This window comes from Brienomyrus brachyistius, unplaced genomic scaffold, assembly GCF_023856365.1.
Source record: "Brienomyrus brachyistius isolate T26 unplaced genomic scaffold, BBRACH_0.4 scaffold44, whole genome shotgun sequence".
NCBI classification, from domain to species: domain Eukaryota; kingdom Metazoa; phylum Chordata; class Actinopteri; order Osteoglossiformes; family Mormyridae; genus Brienomyrus; species Brienomyrus brachyistius.
The window spans coordinates 429,122-445,443 of record NW_026042319.1 but is presented as its reverse complement, the minus strand read 5'-3'; the positions used below and the strand labels follow the sequence as shown (position 1 = coordinate 445,443).

General features: G+C 37.0%; 1 long non-coding RNA gene across 2 annotated transcripts; it reads right to left on the bottom strand.

Annotated features, from left to right (window-relative positions):
- Window positions 1–3,464: 3,464 nt before the first annotated feature.
- LOC125722954 (uncharacterized) lies at window positions 3,465–16,268 on the bottom strand. 2 transcript variants are annotated; one of them, XR_007386691.1, is made up of 4 exons: window positions 16,149–16,268; window positions 15,102–15,154; window positions 14,031–14,470; window positions 3,465–10,248 (listed from the first exon to the last, which is right to left on the bottom strand). It is a non-coding gene; the product is annotated as an uncharacterized LOC125722954 (long non-coding RNA). The 2 variants fall into 2 exon arrangements; XR_007386692.1 differs by lacking the exon at window positions 16,149–16,268 and having other exon boundaries at window positions 3,465–9,974; window positions 10,099–10,248; window positions 15,102–15,354.
- Between the last annotated feature and the right edge of the window lie 54 nt (window positions 16,269–16,322).

The window sequence follows — 16,322 nt, the reverse complement described above, 5'->3', positions numbered from 1 at the left end:
TCTTACTTTTAATAGATTGATATAATTATTTTATATTGAGATGGGGATATTGGTTTTGTAAGCTCTGTATTGTTAATTTAAGCAATACTCCATTTTATTTAAAGCTGAGTCAATTAATGGCAATATTTACCTTTGTAAAACAACTCTAAAGCAGCCTTGTTTAGTTGACTTGTACTGTAACCTTTCTAAATTACGTTTGAAGGATGCGAGTTCTGTCAGAAATTATTTGGATGTGAAACTCTAAATGATTCATCTTTTGGTAATTTGTGCCCTTGTAACTACTCTAAAACAACCTGAAAGGGGAATTCCCTTTGAGAAATCCTAGTTTTGTAAAAGATTTAGTTGTCTTGATGGAGACGAGAGACCCAGGAAATTAATATATCAATATAATCGTTTTGTTGGGTATATTTGGTTTTATTTTGGTGCATTTGTGTTTTATTGGTCCATTGGTCTCAAGTTTTAAGTACTCTCAATTATGCCATTATATCATGAATTATATTATGCTAGACACTGGACTTAATGAGGAAAATTATTTGCCGTCTTTTAATGGGTACTTGGTTTATCTTGAGGGAAATAGGCTTTGTCTAATATGAATGATTTTGTAGCGATTGTGAACCTGTCAGCTCAGTATAGAATTTTTTTCCATGACATGCAATTAAACAAAAGTGCGTTATTCATAGGTCTTTAAACATTTTAAAGTAATCAAAATAAGCATGTTTTATGAGGGCATGCTGTGTAAAACAGGGGAATTTGTATAGCTAAGTTGTAGCATGCGTTGATAAGAGTTAAATGTTTTAGTGATGGTGGTCAATACTGGAGGGGAACAGCAGTGGTTAAGTTGGTGCTAAATTATTCATTTTTTGTGACGTAACCAGCACCTGTATTTTGTCATGTGGTAAAGGCTGCCAGCTTGAGTTTTTATTAACTGGACCATTTGTTTGCTGCTGTCATAACTTTTGTTTGTAGACATTACCTGTGAAGGAAGAGTATTGTAACTTTTTTTGTTTTATTTATGGCTGTAATACTGGCATATTCAACCATCACTCCTAGGCTGAGTTTTGTGTGTGTCTGAGTCACTAAATTGTACATGTATATGTTTAGTTATACTAAGGTTTATTTTGGTGTATTTATTTTCTTTAACTAGTTGAATAGCCATTGTAAATCTAAAGTCATATTGAGCTGTAATTTTTATATATTTTATGGATGTGGTTACATTTTGTTTCTTGAAGGAAGTATCGTCTTCCGAAAATTAAGCATATAAGCAATGTCCACCATGAGGTTTTTTTTTTTTTTGCATAATGGGTGGTCAGTCTTACTTTTGCCCTGGTCAAGTTTAGACGTCAGTCACAGAACAATCGGCAGTGTAAGTTTTAGCAGTTTCTTGTTCAGCCCTTGTTAGATATCATGCAGCACTGCAAATTCTAAAATGCATTTGGCTTATAATATACAAATATGACAGCTGATAACATTATTTCAGATAATGCTTTAAAAATATTTTTATGCTGTAATTGCAGTGTATTGACAATTGGCCAGTTTTTGATTATGTTGACCATGTGTCCAGTGTTTATAGGTGGTGGGAAAATAGTTGGAAGATTTGATGTTAAATTGTCAAATGTTAAAGCACTTGGCTCAGTTTGTCATAGTGCGGCAAGTTTATTGTCCCACACAGTATGAAGTGTGGTGGCTTTTTTTTTTTTTGGTGATACTAGGCAATATCTTGGTTATCGTGCACAAAAATACTTGCATTTTTAGGAATAATAACAATTGCATACAAACCATAGTGTTTCAAACAAAATGACATTAAAATACTGAATGAATCAAAGCAAATATGTGTAATATATTTACTACTGACAGTATTTAGGTGGTTTGCTGAATTTTATGTTGGGCAACATTTTGGTAGAATGGTAGCCAGTTTTATTTCTGGAAGTTTCTGTTTCACTGGCAGTTGAACTGGTTGGTGTTTTTATTTTTCTCTTTCCTCCTTCCCACCTTCCCAGGACAGCTTTTGAATATTGTATTAGACATTTAACAGCCCTGTTAAAACTCAGTTTTCTGGTTAAATACTAGACAGACTGTCCAGTATTTTACCCCAAAAGTACTGGGGCTGTGGGTGGGTGTTTTGTGCATGTGTCGTAGAGTTGCATAAAATAGTTCCCTTTCATCTGTTTAATATGTGAGCAGAGAGCTTCAACTTGAATGTCCCCATGGGGATTTCAGTCCAGATTTTGTGGAATCCTATGGATTTCTCACAAAAAACATTTTAATCTAATGTTTGGTTTTATATAAACCTTTAGAGTTTGTTATTGAGAAGCAAGCTGGTATATGCTTCCCTGATTGTAACTGTTAGCTCTTTAATGCTTGACATTCAGTAAGTTGCTCTTCTGGACCATAACTTGAGTGTATAATTTGAGTGTTTGTGTGGAATTTTGTTGGATAAATGTATGAAACATGACTTCTCCTCTGTGGAGGAAACATTTTTAATTATCTTAAATTGATTTTTTAAATTAGCATTTCTTTTTTTTTAAGGAGTGTTGTAAGTCCAAATTGGCCATTGTGGTGTTTCCTAATTTTATATAGGATAGCAATTGTGAAGGTAAGGCTGTCCAGTTTCAGTTATATTGGTTGTATTTGTTTTAGTGTGTTCCTTAGCTTTTGTAGACCCTTGTGTGTACTGCTTGCAGCATTTGTTCTGCATTCTAAGATAGGTGGTGTTTGTACATTTTCTGTACTGAATGCATCTGTTTAGACATATTTTAGGGACACCGCCCAGAGATACAGGAATTGAGTATTGACAGAAGCCTGCTCAGAATAGGAGTCAGTTCAGACGGCAAGTGAGGGGAATGCGGAGTTATTGATGACCAGATGTCAGTCTAGAGCCAAACGTGTACCATAAACAATTAGTCCTGCTGCAGTCCGAGGTCGGGGAACTTACATTCTTAATATCCGGGTCCCTGGGAAGTTGTTGTAGTAGTAATAATTGGGGTGATGGTGGTGATATTAATAATAATAAACGTATGCTTGATGCTTGCTATGTGGTGTGGGTATTATATACCACGTTAAATAGCCTTTGCACTTACTCGATCACTGCCTATAATAAATACTTTTGCTTCTCTTTTTGATTTGGTTCTTGTCACTGTCTTATTTGCAGTAAACAATCAATGGCATTAAACTTTTCGGGGATTTTGCATTTAGTTCTCTAGCTTAATAGTGGATAAATGTTTTGTCAGTAGTTATGCTCAGAGCAACTTTTATTTCTGTAAATTTACTTATGTGTTAGATTTATTAAATATTAGTTACCGAATTAACATTGTACTATTCTTACTTTCCCAAATTTCAGAGAGAACCTTTAGCTTAGTATTGTAAGTTTTACTGCTTTAATAGTCATTGAATGGTTAGTGCTATGCGGTTGTGTCTGACAGTAAAATAGACTACTTGGGGATTGAAAAATTAGGTACTCAACACTATTCAATTATTGAACCAATCCATTTATTTGTATACGTTGCCTGTACTGTAAAATGATACTGACATTTTATAACTTGTTTTGCTCATTGCTAAAAATTGTTGTAAAGCTATATTTATGACAAAGTATTTGAGATGTCCCAGAGGTTTTCTCCTCCGATACTTATCAGTTTGTTTCAGTGTAGTGTACTCCATTGGTACTTGGGGATCAGTAAAATTATATTGGTGGGTCTTATGAAATTTATGTATTTTAGCCACCAGTAATTAACATATGTGAAAACTATTCGTCTGTTCTTGTGAAAGCTGTGTTTACTCATAACTGATTGCATCTTAGTCGTTACTGAACTTTGGAGGCAGTAAACAGTTCACACTGCATATGTGCTGAAATTAGTGCAAAGTGGTTCTGTCTTATGTCCTGGATGGAAAGTGTTTTTTTTTTTTTTCTACGAAGCAGTGCATACTGAATTGAAGGATTTTGTTTTATTTTACTCTTAAATCACAGCTAGCTGATTAGAATAATTAGGAATAACACTTGCTCTAATTTCTTACACACTTGTTCTTGTATAAATATTGCATTTCACATGGATTGTCTGGATAGGTTTTTAATTTCACTTGATTTTCTGAACTGCATTGTCAGCTTGGCTATGGAATACAATTTGAATCAAAAGCAGTGATTTTTGTTGTTAATACTTTTCTTTTAGTACAAACTCTTAAGTTACATTGGTGTAGCTGGAAAGTATAGATCAGGCTTAATGAAAAGTAGCCTAATGTGCCCTACTTTTGGTTATGTCAAACTGTTATCTGACGCTTGGATGCAAAAATTCTCTGTCGGTAGTGATGAGTCAAAGCTTGTGCGTTTTAGTCTTTTTTTTTTTTATTATTTTTTTAATTGTATTAGGCTTCAGGGGAAATTTCTCAGCTTATTTATGAATTATTATTAATAATAATATTTAAAGTTGTATATGCTTTAATGAAGAGGGCTGACTCCTGGATGTATATGGTACCTGTCTTGTTGGTGCTCCCTTTTATATTTATATATTGTTTCATTTATATCTTTTTGCCTTTTGAAGCTCATTTCTATGTGCAATAATAGTATTTGTGATTGTGCTGAAGCGATGTATCCTATCGCAAGTCCATTGTTTTACTGATGAGTTACAGTACAATTTTATTTTGTTCTAATGACAGCACTTCAGGGTAGCACTGAGAAATATTGGGTCTTTGTATTTTTGTAGTTTTTAATCACCTGAATGATTATTTTAGCATTTTGTTGCTTTTACACTGTGTATCAAACTGCTTTGTGTTAAATCAATGAGAATTTGCTGTTACCGTAAGCAAGTGAAATGTCACAAATGTGAAAACAAGCTTCAGTCATTTAGTGAGTTCAATGGAAAATAACATCTGTAAAGGATATTAATTTTCAAATGCCTTGATTTAATTTGTCAAAGTTGCAGTAAGTGCACCTTTCTGGTTTTCACGACATTTCTTCATTTAGATTTATTTTTATACATTATGTAGTCTAGGTCCTACAGCAGTCGAACTTTTCTACAGCTTAAAGTTATATTTTGTGGAGTCTTTTGCATTCCATATGGAATACTTAAATGTAGTTATGTAATGTGAGAGTCTCTAGTAGCTATGGTGTGATAAAAGCCTTAAGAAATATTGTCAGTGTGATTTGTGATTTTATGCCTAAACCCTTTTTGTGTGTGTGTGTGTTTTGTGGGGGAGGGGCATAGGAGCAAAGTAGTGTTTTGTGATTGTTTCAGTTTTCCAGATGTGTAATTATATCATTTCGACGGTTGTTTGATTTGTATGACATGGCTACAGTGCAGGAGGAAGTGTGCTTCAGTGTGTGAGTTTTATGAGCAAATGTAAAGGTAGCTCTTCGTGCGTGTGTGTGTGTGTGTTTGTGTATATGTATGTAGGCCTGACACCCACACGTAAGAATTTTTTTTTTCTTTCTATAGGGGAGAAAATGTATTTTTAGAAACACAGCCCAGTAGTAATTACAAGAAACACACCCTTCTACCTCTCCACTTGGTCTAAATAGCCATTCTGTGCATTCTTTCACATAAAATGGACATTGGGCCCTCATGGTCAGCATAGTATAGATTTAAAGATTTAAATAAGGCATGAAAAATATTTGTTTGCAATTTATACATATTTTAATGTATCTGGTTGATTTTGTTTTTTTGTGTTTTGTTTAATGCGGTGGATATCAAGTGTAAGTACTTTGTAAATGCATTTCTTTTTGTTTTTAAACATGATTACAAGTAAAAGCCTCCATTTAATTTTGTTTTTGTCAGTGTTTTTTAAAGGAACTATGATTTGCAGTGTAGTAGTTTTGAAAAAGCTTTAAGCATTTTGATTAGGGGGTGTATGTGTTCTCATTTGGCTGTCATTGGCATATCACGGATATCACTGTTACTGTATTGGCATATTGTTTAACAAATTTTGGTTTCATTAGTAATTGCTTATTGGGTTGAAATTTAGATGCGCATGTAAGAAAACTAGGTCTAATTTACCTCTCCTAATTTAGTTGTTTCCGGCTTGCAGTGGTGGTTCTAATACCTATAGCAAGATTTCTGTAACCAGCATTCAAATAAATCAAGGTCAGATGTCAAATCACTTGTAAATTCTGCATCTGTCTACTATGTTTCACTGTGGTATTGAATCAGATGCAGTCAGGTTTTACAAAAGGATAAATGTGCACTTATAAAGTTTAACATTTGTTAAGCGCTTGGTTTCAGTTTTTTGTACAATATCAAGTTTCAATATGGGATTACAGTTTCAATATGGGATTAAATTGGCATTCTGCAAAATTTCAGTACATTTCTGTTTTGTCTATAGGATTAAAACAACGTCTTCCCCTCGCTGCTTGTGGGTTGATTATAGTTTGTTTGCACTCCTGCAGACATTTTGAAATGTGACCTTTTTGTCTTTCCCATAGATTCATTCATTTAATTAACTTGACAGTATTCTGAGAGGACTTTCTTGAAGCAGTGTAACGATTTTTGTTTTCAAGCCTTTTTATGTGATGCTTTATGAAGCACTATCTAGCCTAGACCTGATGAAACTGTGGATCCAGCTTCACCCCCTAACATACCCTTTTTGTCTGTCTAGCACAGGACCTTGTTCATTGTAGATGATACCTGATAAATATTGAGTCGTCATAGAGAATCCCTTCCTCCCTTTTCTGGTTGGTTTTTAACAAACTGGGGAAAAAATGTTTTGTTAGCTAAATGCACTACGTTTAAGAGAAATGTCATGGAGACATGGCAGCTTATAACAGATTTTTATGACTCTGAGATCTGCTGTAATTTTATAAGTCCTATGGTAACATCTGGACCTAATAAATGCTTTACACCTTATGACAGTCCAACACACTGACAGCTGATCATATCAAATATACTTACACATGTGTTCCGTTACTTGTATTTTCCCTGTGTCTATGCATTATGTTCATTATTGTGGTTGGTCATTTGTCCTGTAGTTTGCTGCCCCACTCACAAGGTTCATTTTTACTGATTATGTGAAAATGGAGGTTCTTATTCTCAAAAACAAGAACTTTTTGAACATTTTAAAGTAGTTTGAATGGCTTGTATTGCAAAGGGATGGGGAATCCAATTGTTCCTGAGATCAAATTAACCTTGGTGAATCCATTTGGGTGCTGGCTTTCTTTACCTGTCAGCTGTGTTTCACCTAAATTAGTTATGTAAATTATAAATTTGAATTTCTTACCCCTATTTTTAGTTGAGTTGTGCCTCTTAGGATCTAAAATATCTAACATATAACACTTTTGAATGGTCACTTACCATATAGGACAAAATACAAACTTCTATGCATGTAGCAGGTGCTACTGTCTACATATTCATAGCATGTGGTGAGCATGACTATAAATGCATTTCTTACAGTTTTGAGATCCTACAATTGGTGTTTGTAAATTCCCATCTGAGAACTGACATTGCACAAGACATTGCAGAGTTTTAGCTGTTAATTTGAGGCAATCAGTTCTACAGTGATTAAACAAAAAGTAAAACCTCTGACTAGTAGGTTATACAGAATTTCCTGGCAGACTCAATTTACTTGAGCCTCGTAAGCTTTTCTTTAATGACTTGGAAATGAAATACTTTTTAACAGAAGCCAGGTTTCAGTGGCTACCCAATTTTAGTTGCTTATTTTTATGCTTTTAGGAATGAACAAGAGTGTTTCTTATTTTTGGGCTTTAGCTAAATACATTAAAATACCTTATTCTGTGTAAAGGTGCTTCCACCGAGGGTGTGAAATATTTTTCAACTTGTGCCTAGTTATTTTGAACCAAAATACTTGCAGCCTCTTGGCAGAATCTTTTACTTAAATTTCTGCATTATTTGGGCAAATTAAAATTGCGCTTATTGTATTTGAACAGAGATGAGGGTTCTGATGCATTAGGTTTCATTTCGTAAGCATGATTTGGGTCTAACCTCATAACAGTTTTGCTAGATAGGTAGTTTGGATTGTATCAGCTTCCACTGCGTCTGCCTAGTGGATGGCACTAATTGCAGATTCTCATGTTACAATAACCATTCATTATACCAAAGGCATTGGCCATCCTCTGTTTCATTGTCTTTAGCCAGCATGCAGCGGGGTTGGCTGGGAGTGTGCACACAAAGGGGTGTGTCTATGTATTTTTGTCAGGATGGGAATTGGTTCAGGGAACAGTTTTGGATGAGTTGGAGTCCTTAACATAGGCAAGGATGTTGGCTGACACTAAGCAGCAGCTCAGTCAATAGCTTTGTTGCATAACCAGTAAAGTATGTACATGCTTGCAACACTAACGGTTGTAATTGGTGTGCTAAAGTTGGTTTTCTACAATTTTCTGTCAAATGATTGCTATAATAGATAGCTCTCATTCGTTTATTTTAATGCATAATTGTTCTGTATAGGCTGGTGTATAACCTTTTTATTCGTGCAATTCTGTGGTTGCTTTCACTGTTGTCTAAACTTATATTACCTATATTTTAAATATAGTTTTAAAGTTGAAATGTCCCATTTTGACTTGGTAAAGCTAATACTGAATTAAAATGTTAAAAATATGGTTTAGGAATTATAATACGTTGGCTAAAATGTAATTGGGATGTGGTGATGTGCTGCATTGCAGGATGTACCGGCTTTGCTACATAATGAGCAGCAGGAGCAGTTTATTTAACCAACTGGTACAAATGTGAAGTTTATGTTTATTTTTCATGTAGAGGTTGTGCTCATTCATGTCATTCTTGTTCTTGTATTTCAGATGTCGTCAGACCCTGGCTTCTGGTGTGCGTATGTGTGTGACAGAGCGAGCAAGAGAGAGAGAGCAAGTGAGCGAGCACGCGCGTGCCTGTGGGGGGGGGGGGGGGGGGCAAGAGAAAGACTAAGAGGAGACGACGAAAGGGAGAGCGGGAGAGAAGAGGGAAGTGCATGGGCCAGGCCTGGCGGTGCTGTAGCAGCACAGAATGGTTTGTGGGTCATACGGGGATGCAGGCCATGCTGTGCTGCAGCAATAACACCGGGCAGACAGGCCCTGGCAAGCAGGTTGCGGGAAATAAGACTGCAAGCTGACAAGCAGCACATAAGTGGACCAGGCCCAGGAGAGAGAGACTGGGGATGTCGTCACCCCCCTCCCTACCCCCCCACCAGCACCCCACACACATACACACTGGCCGCCTCGCTCTAGCAGCACGTAAATATTGGAGTTAAACCACTTCTGATGCCTCCAGTATTGATCGTGCTGCTGAAGTGAAGCCAGCCGATCCATCAGCTGCTGCCTCAACGTTGTCACTGTCGTCTCCGCTGAGGGCTGCTGGGCTGAGATCAGGAGTCTTACACGTTACAGGGATCAGCAGGACGGGGTGAGGTGATGGCAAGAAAGTGCTGCTGTCGGTTTGCTTAAGGTAAATACATTTCTGTTGCTGTCATTTGATTGCAGTTTCTGCATAGAGTAGCAAAATTAACACTTGCTGATGTTTGCTATTCTCTACAAAAGTTTCACAATTCAGTAATTTAAGCTGACTTTTAAACTATTATATATTATCTACTGGGCTATACATGCTTTATACCTGTAATGTAAACTGTATTTAAATGTGCATTTTTGTACTGATCTGTGCTGTCATAATAAACAATTGATTCACAAATTTGGGCTTTCATTTTCATTAACATTTTGGAATGACATAAACAGTGAATTACATTTCTGGAGACATTGGGTGAAACTGAAAAACTAGCTGGACACCTGCAAATAAAATAAGCTTTTAAATGAGAAAATGAAAAGGTGATTTACTTTCCGACTAAATGTTTTTTTTTTTTTTACTGTACATTTATTTGGAGGCTTATTTCTTTCTCTGTGTGTGTAAGCTGTGTTAAGTGCTTTCTGTGCTTTCTTTGCGGAGTTTACTCTTGCAAAGCTGGGCCCTTCCTCTGTCATCTCCCACTCGTAAGCAGTCTGATCATGTTGGTGCCGTTCTGCGACTTGTGGTCATCTCACTTTATGAGCCATTTGCATGCTTTGGATTTAAAATGTTTAACTGTCAAGGAAGTTCGGTCATAAGTTGGTATTTCCTGAAGAATGTCATTTGTGTTGCGTGATTATGTAAATTCACGACTAGTGTGTATATGTATTATCCTCACCTTGCAAATCCATCCTCAGCAGAATAATCAGTGCCACACTGGAACGCCAAGCGGTGGTGTGCAGGCCTCTGCAGAGGCATTGGTGCCGTGGATTTTCATGGCAGTAGGCCCAGCGTGGACATCGATGTGGCCGGCATCTGGATGGCGCTGCTGTGAGAGCAGAGCATTCTGAAGAGTGTGCATCCTTGGACAGCAGCTGTCTGGCGAGGTATCTCGCCGACGCTGAACTTTGAAAAATCAGACAAGCTAATTTTCAAAGACTTCTGCAGGTTCTGAAATTCACTGGTCATAAAACACTGACACGGATTGAACAGAACTATCTCTGAATACCTGTCTATTCTGAACAGTAAAATACCTATGAAAACAGGACAAATTATTGCTCATTGGCTTAAGTTTTGAATTTTATGTGATGAGTATTGTGATGTGTGTGTGTATATATCTTTTTAATCGGTGTGTAATATTTATCTGTGCGTGTACGTATCAGAGCGTCAGTTTTAAATCGGCACGTAACACCTCCGACCTTTGAAACGCTGGGCTACAGTAAAACTAGCATGGAGTGTACCTTCACCATTCGTGAACCTGATTTGCAAAGGTGCCAATATTTTGCAAACTATTTTTCAGTGCCACTGGTTACATGAGTATCAAACTTCTGTGAATTTAATAGGAGAACTCATTTGATCGCGGACCTTACGATATTTCGCCACATATGCAGTCCTTATATACATAACAGAATTAAAATGTTAGTGTTAAAATACGTTAATTGAAATATCAAATCATCCTCATTTATGCAGAACATAAACTCGAGCTAAGAGTTAAAGTGACTTTGTGGTTGAAAACGGGCACAAAAGTTTCGAGAAAAAACCCGAACCTCTTATTCCCCTACATTTAAATAGGTTCAATTGATGCAGCCCTTATGAAAATATTTAATGTAATTAATTTTATTATACACATTCTCAGATTGAAATCGAACTACTTGTGACTGCTATATACTCGCTGTTAAACTTCACACTATTATATAAGATAATAGCGGTTTATCGAGGTTCATCGTCCTAAATAGGACGGAGGGCGTGTTTTACTGTATAGTTTGGGTGAAATACGAACGTGAACGCTTAAATTACAGGTAATTAAGTATTTTGATGTACATTAATCTACTTTTGAAACGGCTTATCCAAGTGGTATTTGTGGTGATGCTTTTTTATATTTAAAACCCTAAAATGACTGAATCGGTCTTGTTCTGGAGTAACGGACTTGTAACATTCTATTGTGGACAACCGCCGCAATATTTTTTTATTTTAAATTCTTGAAATGATGCATTTTTATTTTATGCAGAATACTCGCGGCTGTATGGATCGAACGCCTTACAGGACAGAGATTTAAGTATTTTATTTTGCCGTTTAAGGATTATGGAATTGTGATTTCCCAAGTATTTAGTATATTTGTCTTTGGAGTGAAACTCAATCAATTAAACCAAATTCAAATGGTTACTTTAAATAACTGAAGTCTCCCTTTTAGACTATATTCGAGCAGTGCTTAGACTTGATTAAATGAATTGCGTGAATGTCCACAAATAGAGAGTTGTGCAACGATGCAGCAAGACGAAATAATCTGAGTCACGGGCGACGGCAATTTTGCGTCGACGAGGTCCTTTAACATGGAACACAAGCAAAGAAGAGTAGTAATATTTAATGGTTGATTTTATGCGGGTATTCTGGGGCAACGCTGACAGGGAAACATTAGCAAAACAAATATCCTCGTTGAATTAAAAAAAATCTACCGGTCTTAATGCTTGAAAAGCGTCCGATATTCATTTTAACTGAAATTCATGGAAGAAAAAAGCTTGTAATAAATTTAACTTGCACGCCTTAATCATGAGGCTTCCTTAAAGAGAGGGTTTTACATTTTAAATTACAAACTTAATCAAAGTTTCTTTTTAAATGTAGAGAGCACGACACGGCCGAAAGCATAGTACGCAAATCCTTATGAGTAATATGTTTTTACATAAATTAGTACGAACTGGTCACCAATTAATACTGCCGTGCGTAATGTAACTATAAGCGTGTACCTGTATTTGCACGGTTGCAATGCAGTTTTTTGTTTTGACACTGAATTGCGAGAAAATCTATTTGTTACTACTTCATCAGTGATTTGCCTGGCAACAGTAGGCTATATATACTTTCACTGATATGGCTGTGTTGGTTATTAACATGTAGTTACTGCTCTCTAGTTGAACATGGTACCTGGAGTGAAACTTGAGTTTTTATTTAAGGATTTCCTGTGTTTGAAACATTTTAGCTGAAACTAAGCCACTGTCCGTATCGGTGTCGTAACAAAAAATCACTCCGTGGTAAAAGTTTTCGTTATTTCCATCTTCCCCCCCGTGGTAATTTTGTTACGGTAAACCTCACTTGGGCAGAATATAACATGTACGTCAAATTTACACTTAAAATGAGGATTATTAGCAAGATGGACATAGTGGTACAAAGTTTCATTCAAATAACGTTTGTACTAAAATTGTATTTTACAAATTTCAAAGATTGCATTATTCATAATGTTAATAATGATAATATTTGTAATTATTATGTTATGCAAACATGCGGTATAGCACAGTTTGCGATTTCTGCGCGACTCGTTATCCAGGACCCAGCTCAGTTATGCAATACATCTCCTTGAACTGTTATTGTGTGAGCTGAATCACCAGCCTTTGTTGACTCAAAAACGTTACTGTTGATGACTACCAAAATAATTAAATGAATAAACCCTCTGAATGAGTTTACATATTCATTAAGACTACGTGATGGGTTGTAGTACAAGAGCTCAAAATATCGAGCCTATTAATTAACGTCATTGCTGACGTTGAGAAGGGAAGGTGCGTTGTGCATGACAAAAATCGAATTCCAACCGGGCCCCGCCACTTCAGAAACGGCCAATTCATTAGTTTTATTAAACAACAACATAACCTTAATGTTATTACTCGGGCTTTCAACCACAGCAAACTATTCACTGACTATTTGTAAGCATGTTTACTTATTGTAATTGCCGATTATTATCTGGTACCAAAATGTATTTAACACTACCGAAAAGTTACGTTTAGTGATATGTTGAGATTTACTTCACTTAATTGGCTTTCAATTGCACATCAAAGGGTTGTTTTATTTCGTCTAACATGACAATCATATAACCCTAAACAAGACTACTTCATTACATTAATCTATGAGAAGCAAATATAGTGTGGTAAAAAAACTAAGTGGGCCATTATAATTATTTATTTCAAAGGTACATTTTCTGACGTCATTCACAAGCCCGAAGCTTTTAAGAGCAAATAAAATCTGCTACTGTATTAAGCAGAGTGGGGTCAAACGTACCACAATACTTTAAAAAGAAACATCGAAAGCAAAAAAAAAAAGACTGCACTTCGCTCCAGCAGCGTGTGGGATCTCCACGCATGCATGTATGTAGGGGTGGCCGCGTGTAGAGAGATGTGCAAAAGCAATACTAAAATAAACACAGGATTGGCGACTCCAAGAAACACATTACTAATAAAATGAGGCGAATGAAAACAGCGAGTCCACACAGCGCCGCGGACAAGTCGAGTCGTACATATCTTGTCTACATTTGAATCTCACTGTGTTCCAATTGTTGACGTCAGGGTTTTGCTCATCGTGGGACCTACGAGACTGCGGCGATGTTTCCTTAACCCCCAACTTTTTCCCCCTGAACTCCTGTATCTGCTGGAGAAACCAGAGAGTGTCGACGCAACCCTTGATGGTTTCATCGACAATGAGGGTTCATCTCTGTTCCTCCAGCACTGCATTCGGATACTGCTGCTTCATCTGCGCATCACCGGCATCACCCAGTCTCAAAATCGAAGAAAAACGTATTTTTTTTCTGATGCGCTAACCAGCCAGAGATTGAATACTCTTCTTTTTTTTTACCTTTTTGGCGTCTCCGTAAAGCTTTCTTCTTGTTGGATTCCAGTGACTCCAATCGGGACATGCACAGCGCCGCGTCAGTTCCCAAACCCTAAGAGCTCTTCATAAGCGTTTTTCTCCCCTTGCTGCTAGTCTTAGGAAATGCAAAACTTGTCAGTCTCCATCTTCTAAGGATGAGTTTCTGACTTAAAATATATCAAGATACCGATGGTTGCGTGATCTGCCGAGGGGAACATCTCGGTGAGACTTTATTTCAAAAGTACCGCATCTCTGCACATCGAGTAGTCTATCTGCAAACATTTAACAGCATCGTGGGACGTCTTAAACAGCGAGCTCAAGCAGGGCTTTCTGCTGGTTTCCAAAACGCACTCTAATCATTTCCTGCAAAGCCTGCGTAAACTGGCGACCTGCCGGTGACATCCTCCTCACGGCGCTCCATCTTTCTGAAAATGCAGTTAACAACACTTGAGTGATGGTGAAAATAACAAACATACATCCATTTTATCAAATCTACTCTCGGTCACTAACACAGACAGAAAAATGGCAAGTTTCGTATGTATTACGTTCAATAATCCTTAATTCTTCCTCACTTCAACCAAGCATTTCCACTTCATGTGACCGTAACAATCTGTTAGCCTCGGATAACGCCAACCATCCTTCAAAAACGCATGCAGTGACGACATCCATACAATAAAAGTATTACATAGTTATACGCGCTCAGCTTTTCAGTTTTCCTGGTCGACCTACTTTTCAAACTAGCGGGAATTAGTCGAACTACTCAAACAACGATTTCAATTCGGGAATAAGGGCGCCACTTCTATTCCCGGATAATAACAAACAGGAAATAAAGTTAACGCAGAGAAGTACAGTTTCAGTTTTAGTCTTAGGAGGGATGAATGAGTATGAATACAAGTCAAGCCACGATTCCGAAAATGTAATACGCCACTGAAAGACTTGCTAGAAATTATCTGTTGTTAATAGTTCGCTTGACTGCCTATGCTGGTTACTCGGTATGAATTGGAAAAGATTATGCAGAAAGAGAGAAACATGCAATTGGACTGAAGTCGTACTTACCAGCGCCTGAGACGCAGAGTGCAACGCAATCATGGCGCTTGTTGCTGTGCAGACTTCACCGTTTTGTGAGAAAAAAAAATTAACTAGTTCAGGGTTTTTTCTCTTCATATTAGAAAACCATTATATTAAGTGTCTAAGACCCAATATAATATGTTTCTGGAAACAGCCGTCAAAACAAACTTCGTTGAGTGGTTTCATAAATACGGCTCGCAATTTAGCGTACTTTTACATGCTCTATGAACACGTTCGTTTTTTTTCCAGAGCCACAAATGTAGATGATCCCTAGAAGGCCTGTGGAGGAGGAGGTTGGATGGGGGCTGTTGCTATGCAAAACATCAGGAATTGAAACTGTCCACAAGACCGCTAGATACTTCGTCACCACTACTACTTATCAACTCTTACGTGGTCGTGTTTTTTTATTAATTTTTTTTAAACATAGGAAGCTTAATTCCCAGTACCTTTGTGAATTTAGTACTGGTGTTGATGTAATCGATTATGAAATCTTTAACGAGACCATAATACGTGTTAGTATTAATCAAGTTTTTGTCAATCAAGTTCTTTTTAGACACTTAGAATTAACAGCAACTTATAATGCGCTTCTTATTCTCTAAGGCGTTCATGACCAGTAACACAACCCTTTCTAATGAATTTGCTAAATATGCTATGTTTTCCCAGCGAGTGATTTCTTCATACATTCAGTGTTAAGCACAGGCAGTCAGACAAATCTAGGTAAGCGTCTAGTGATTAAGTGTATTCTACCGTCGGATTTATTTTATTTTGCACTGCTATCCAGTGAACTATTTAGGTTGTCATAGATACGTACTCAAATATGATTGCGTTGAGTAACTAATCTAGCATCTAAGTTTTTTTATTAGTGTAAAACTTTCACTAATGATGCATATCTTTATCGATTATTATTAAATTTGTTGCTGAGAATTACAACAGAATTACCCACGGTTTTGGGAAATGCAACACATTCTGATTTAACTTGGAAGCGCGGATACGGTGTTTACCAATAATAAGTCACGTGTAAAACATATTTCTGACCTTGATTTTCTACCCTTGTTTCCATGCCATTTGGAACGGGGACTGCTCGATCGTACTAGGGGATTGGAGGGCTCCGCAAGAGGAGCGGACGTTCCGCGTTCGATTCCCGGAGGTTTCAACTCTAGGGGTCGCTGTTTAACGACGTGTGCGTTTTGTGTGGAGTTTTCGACGATC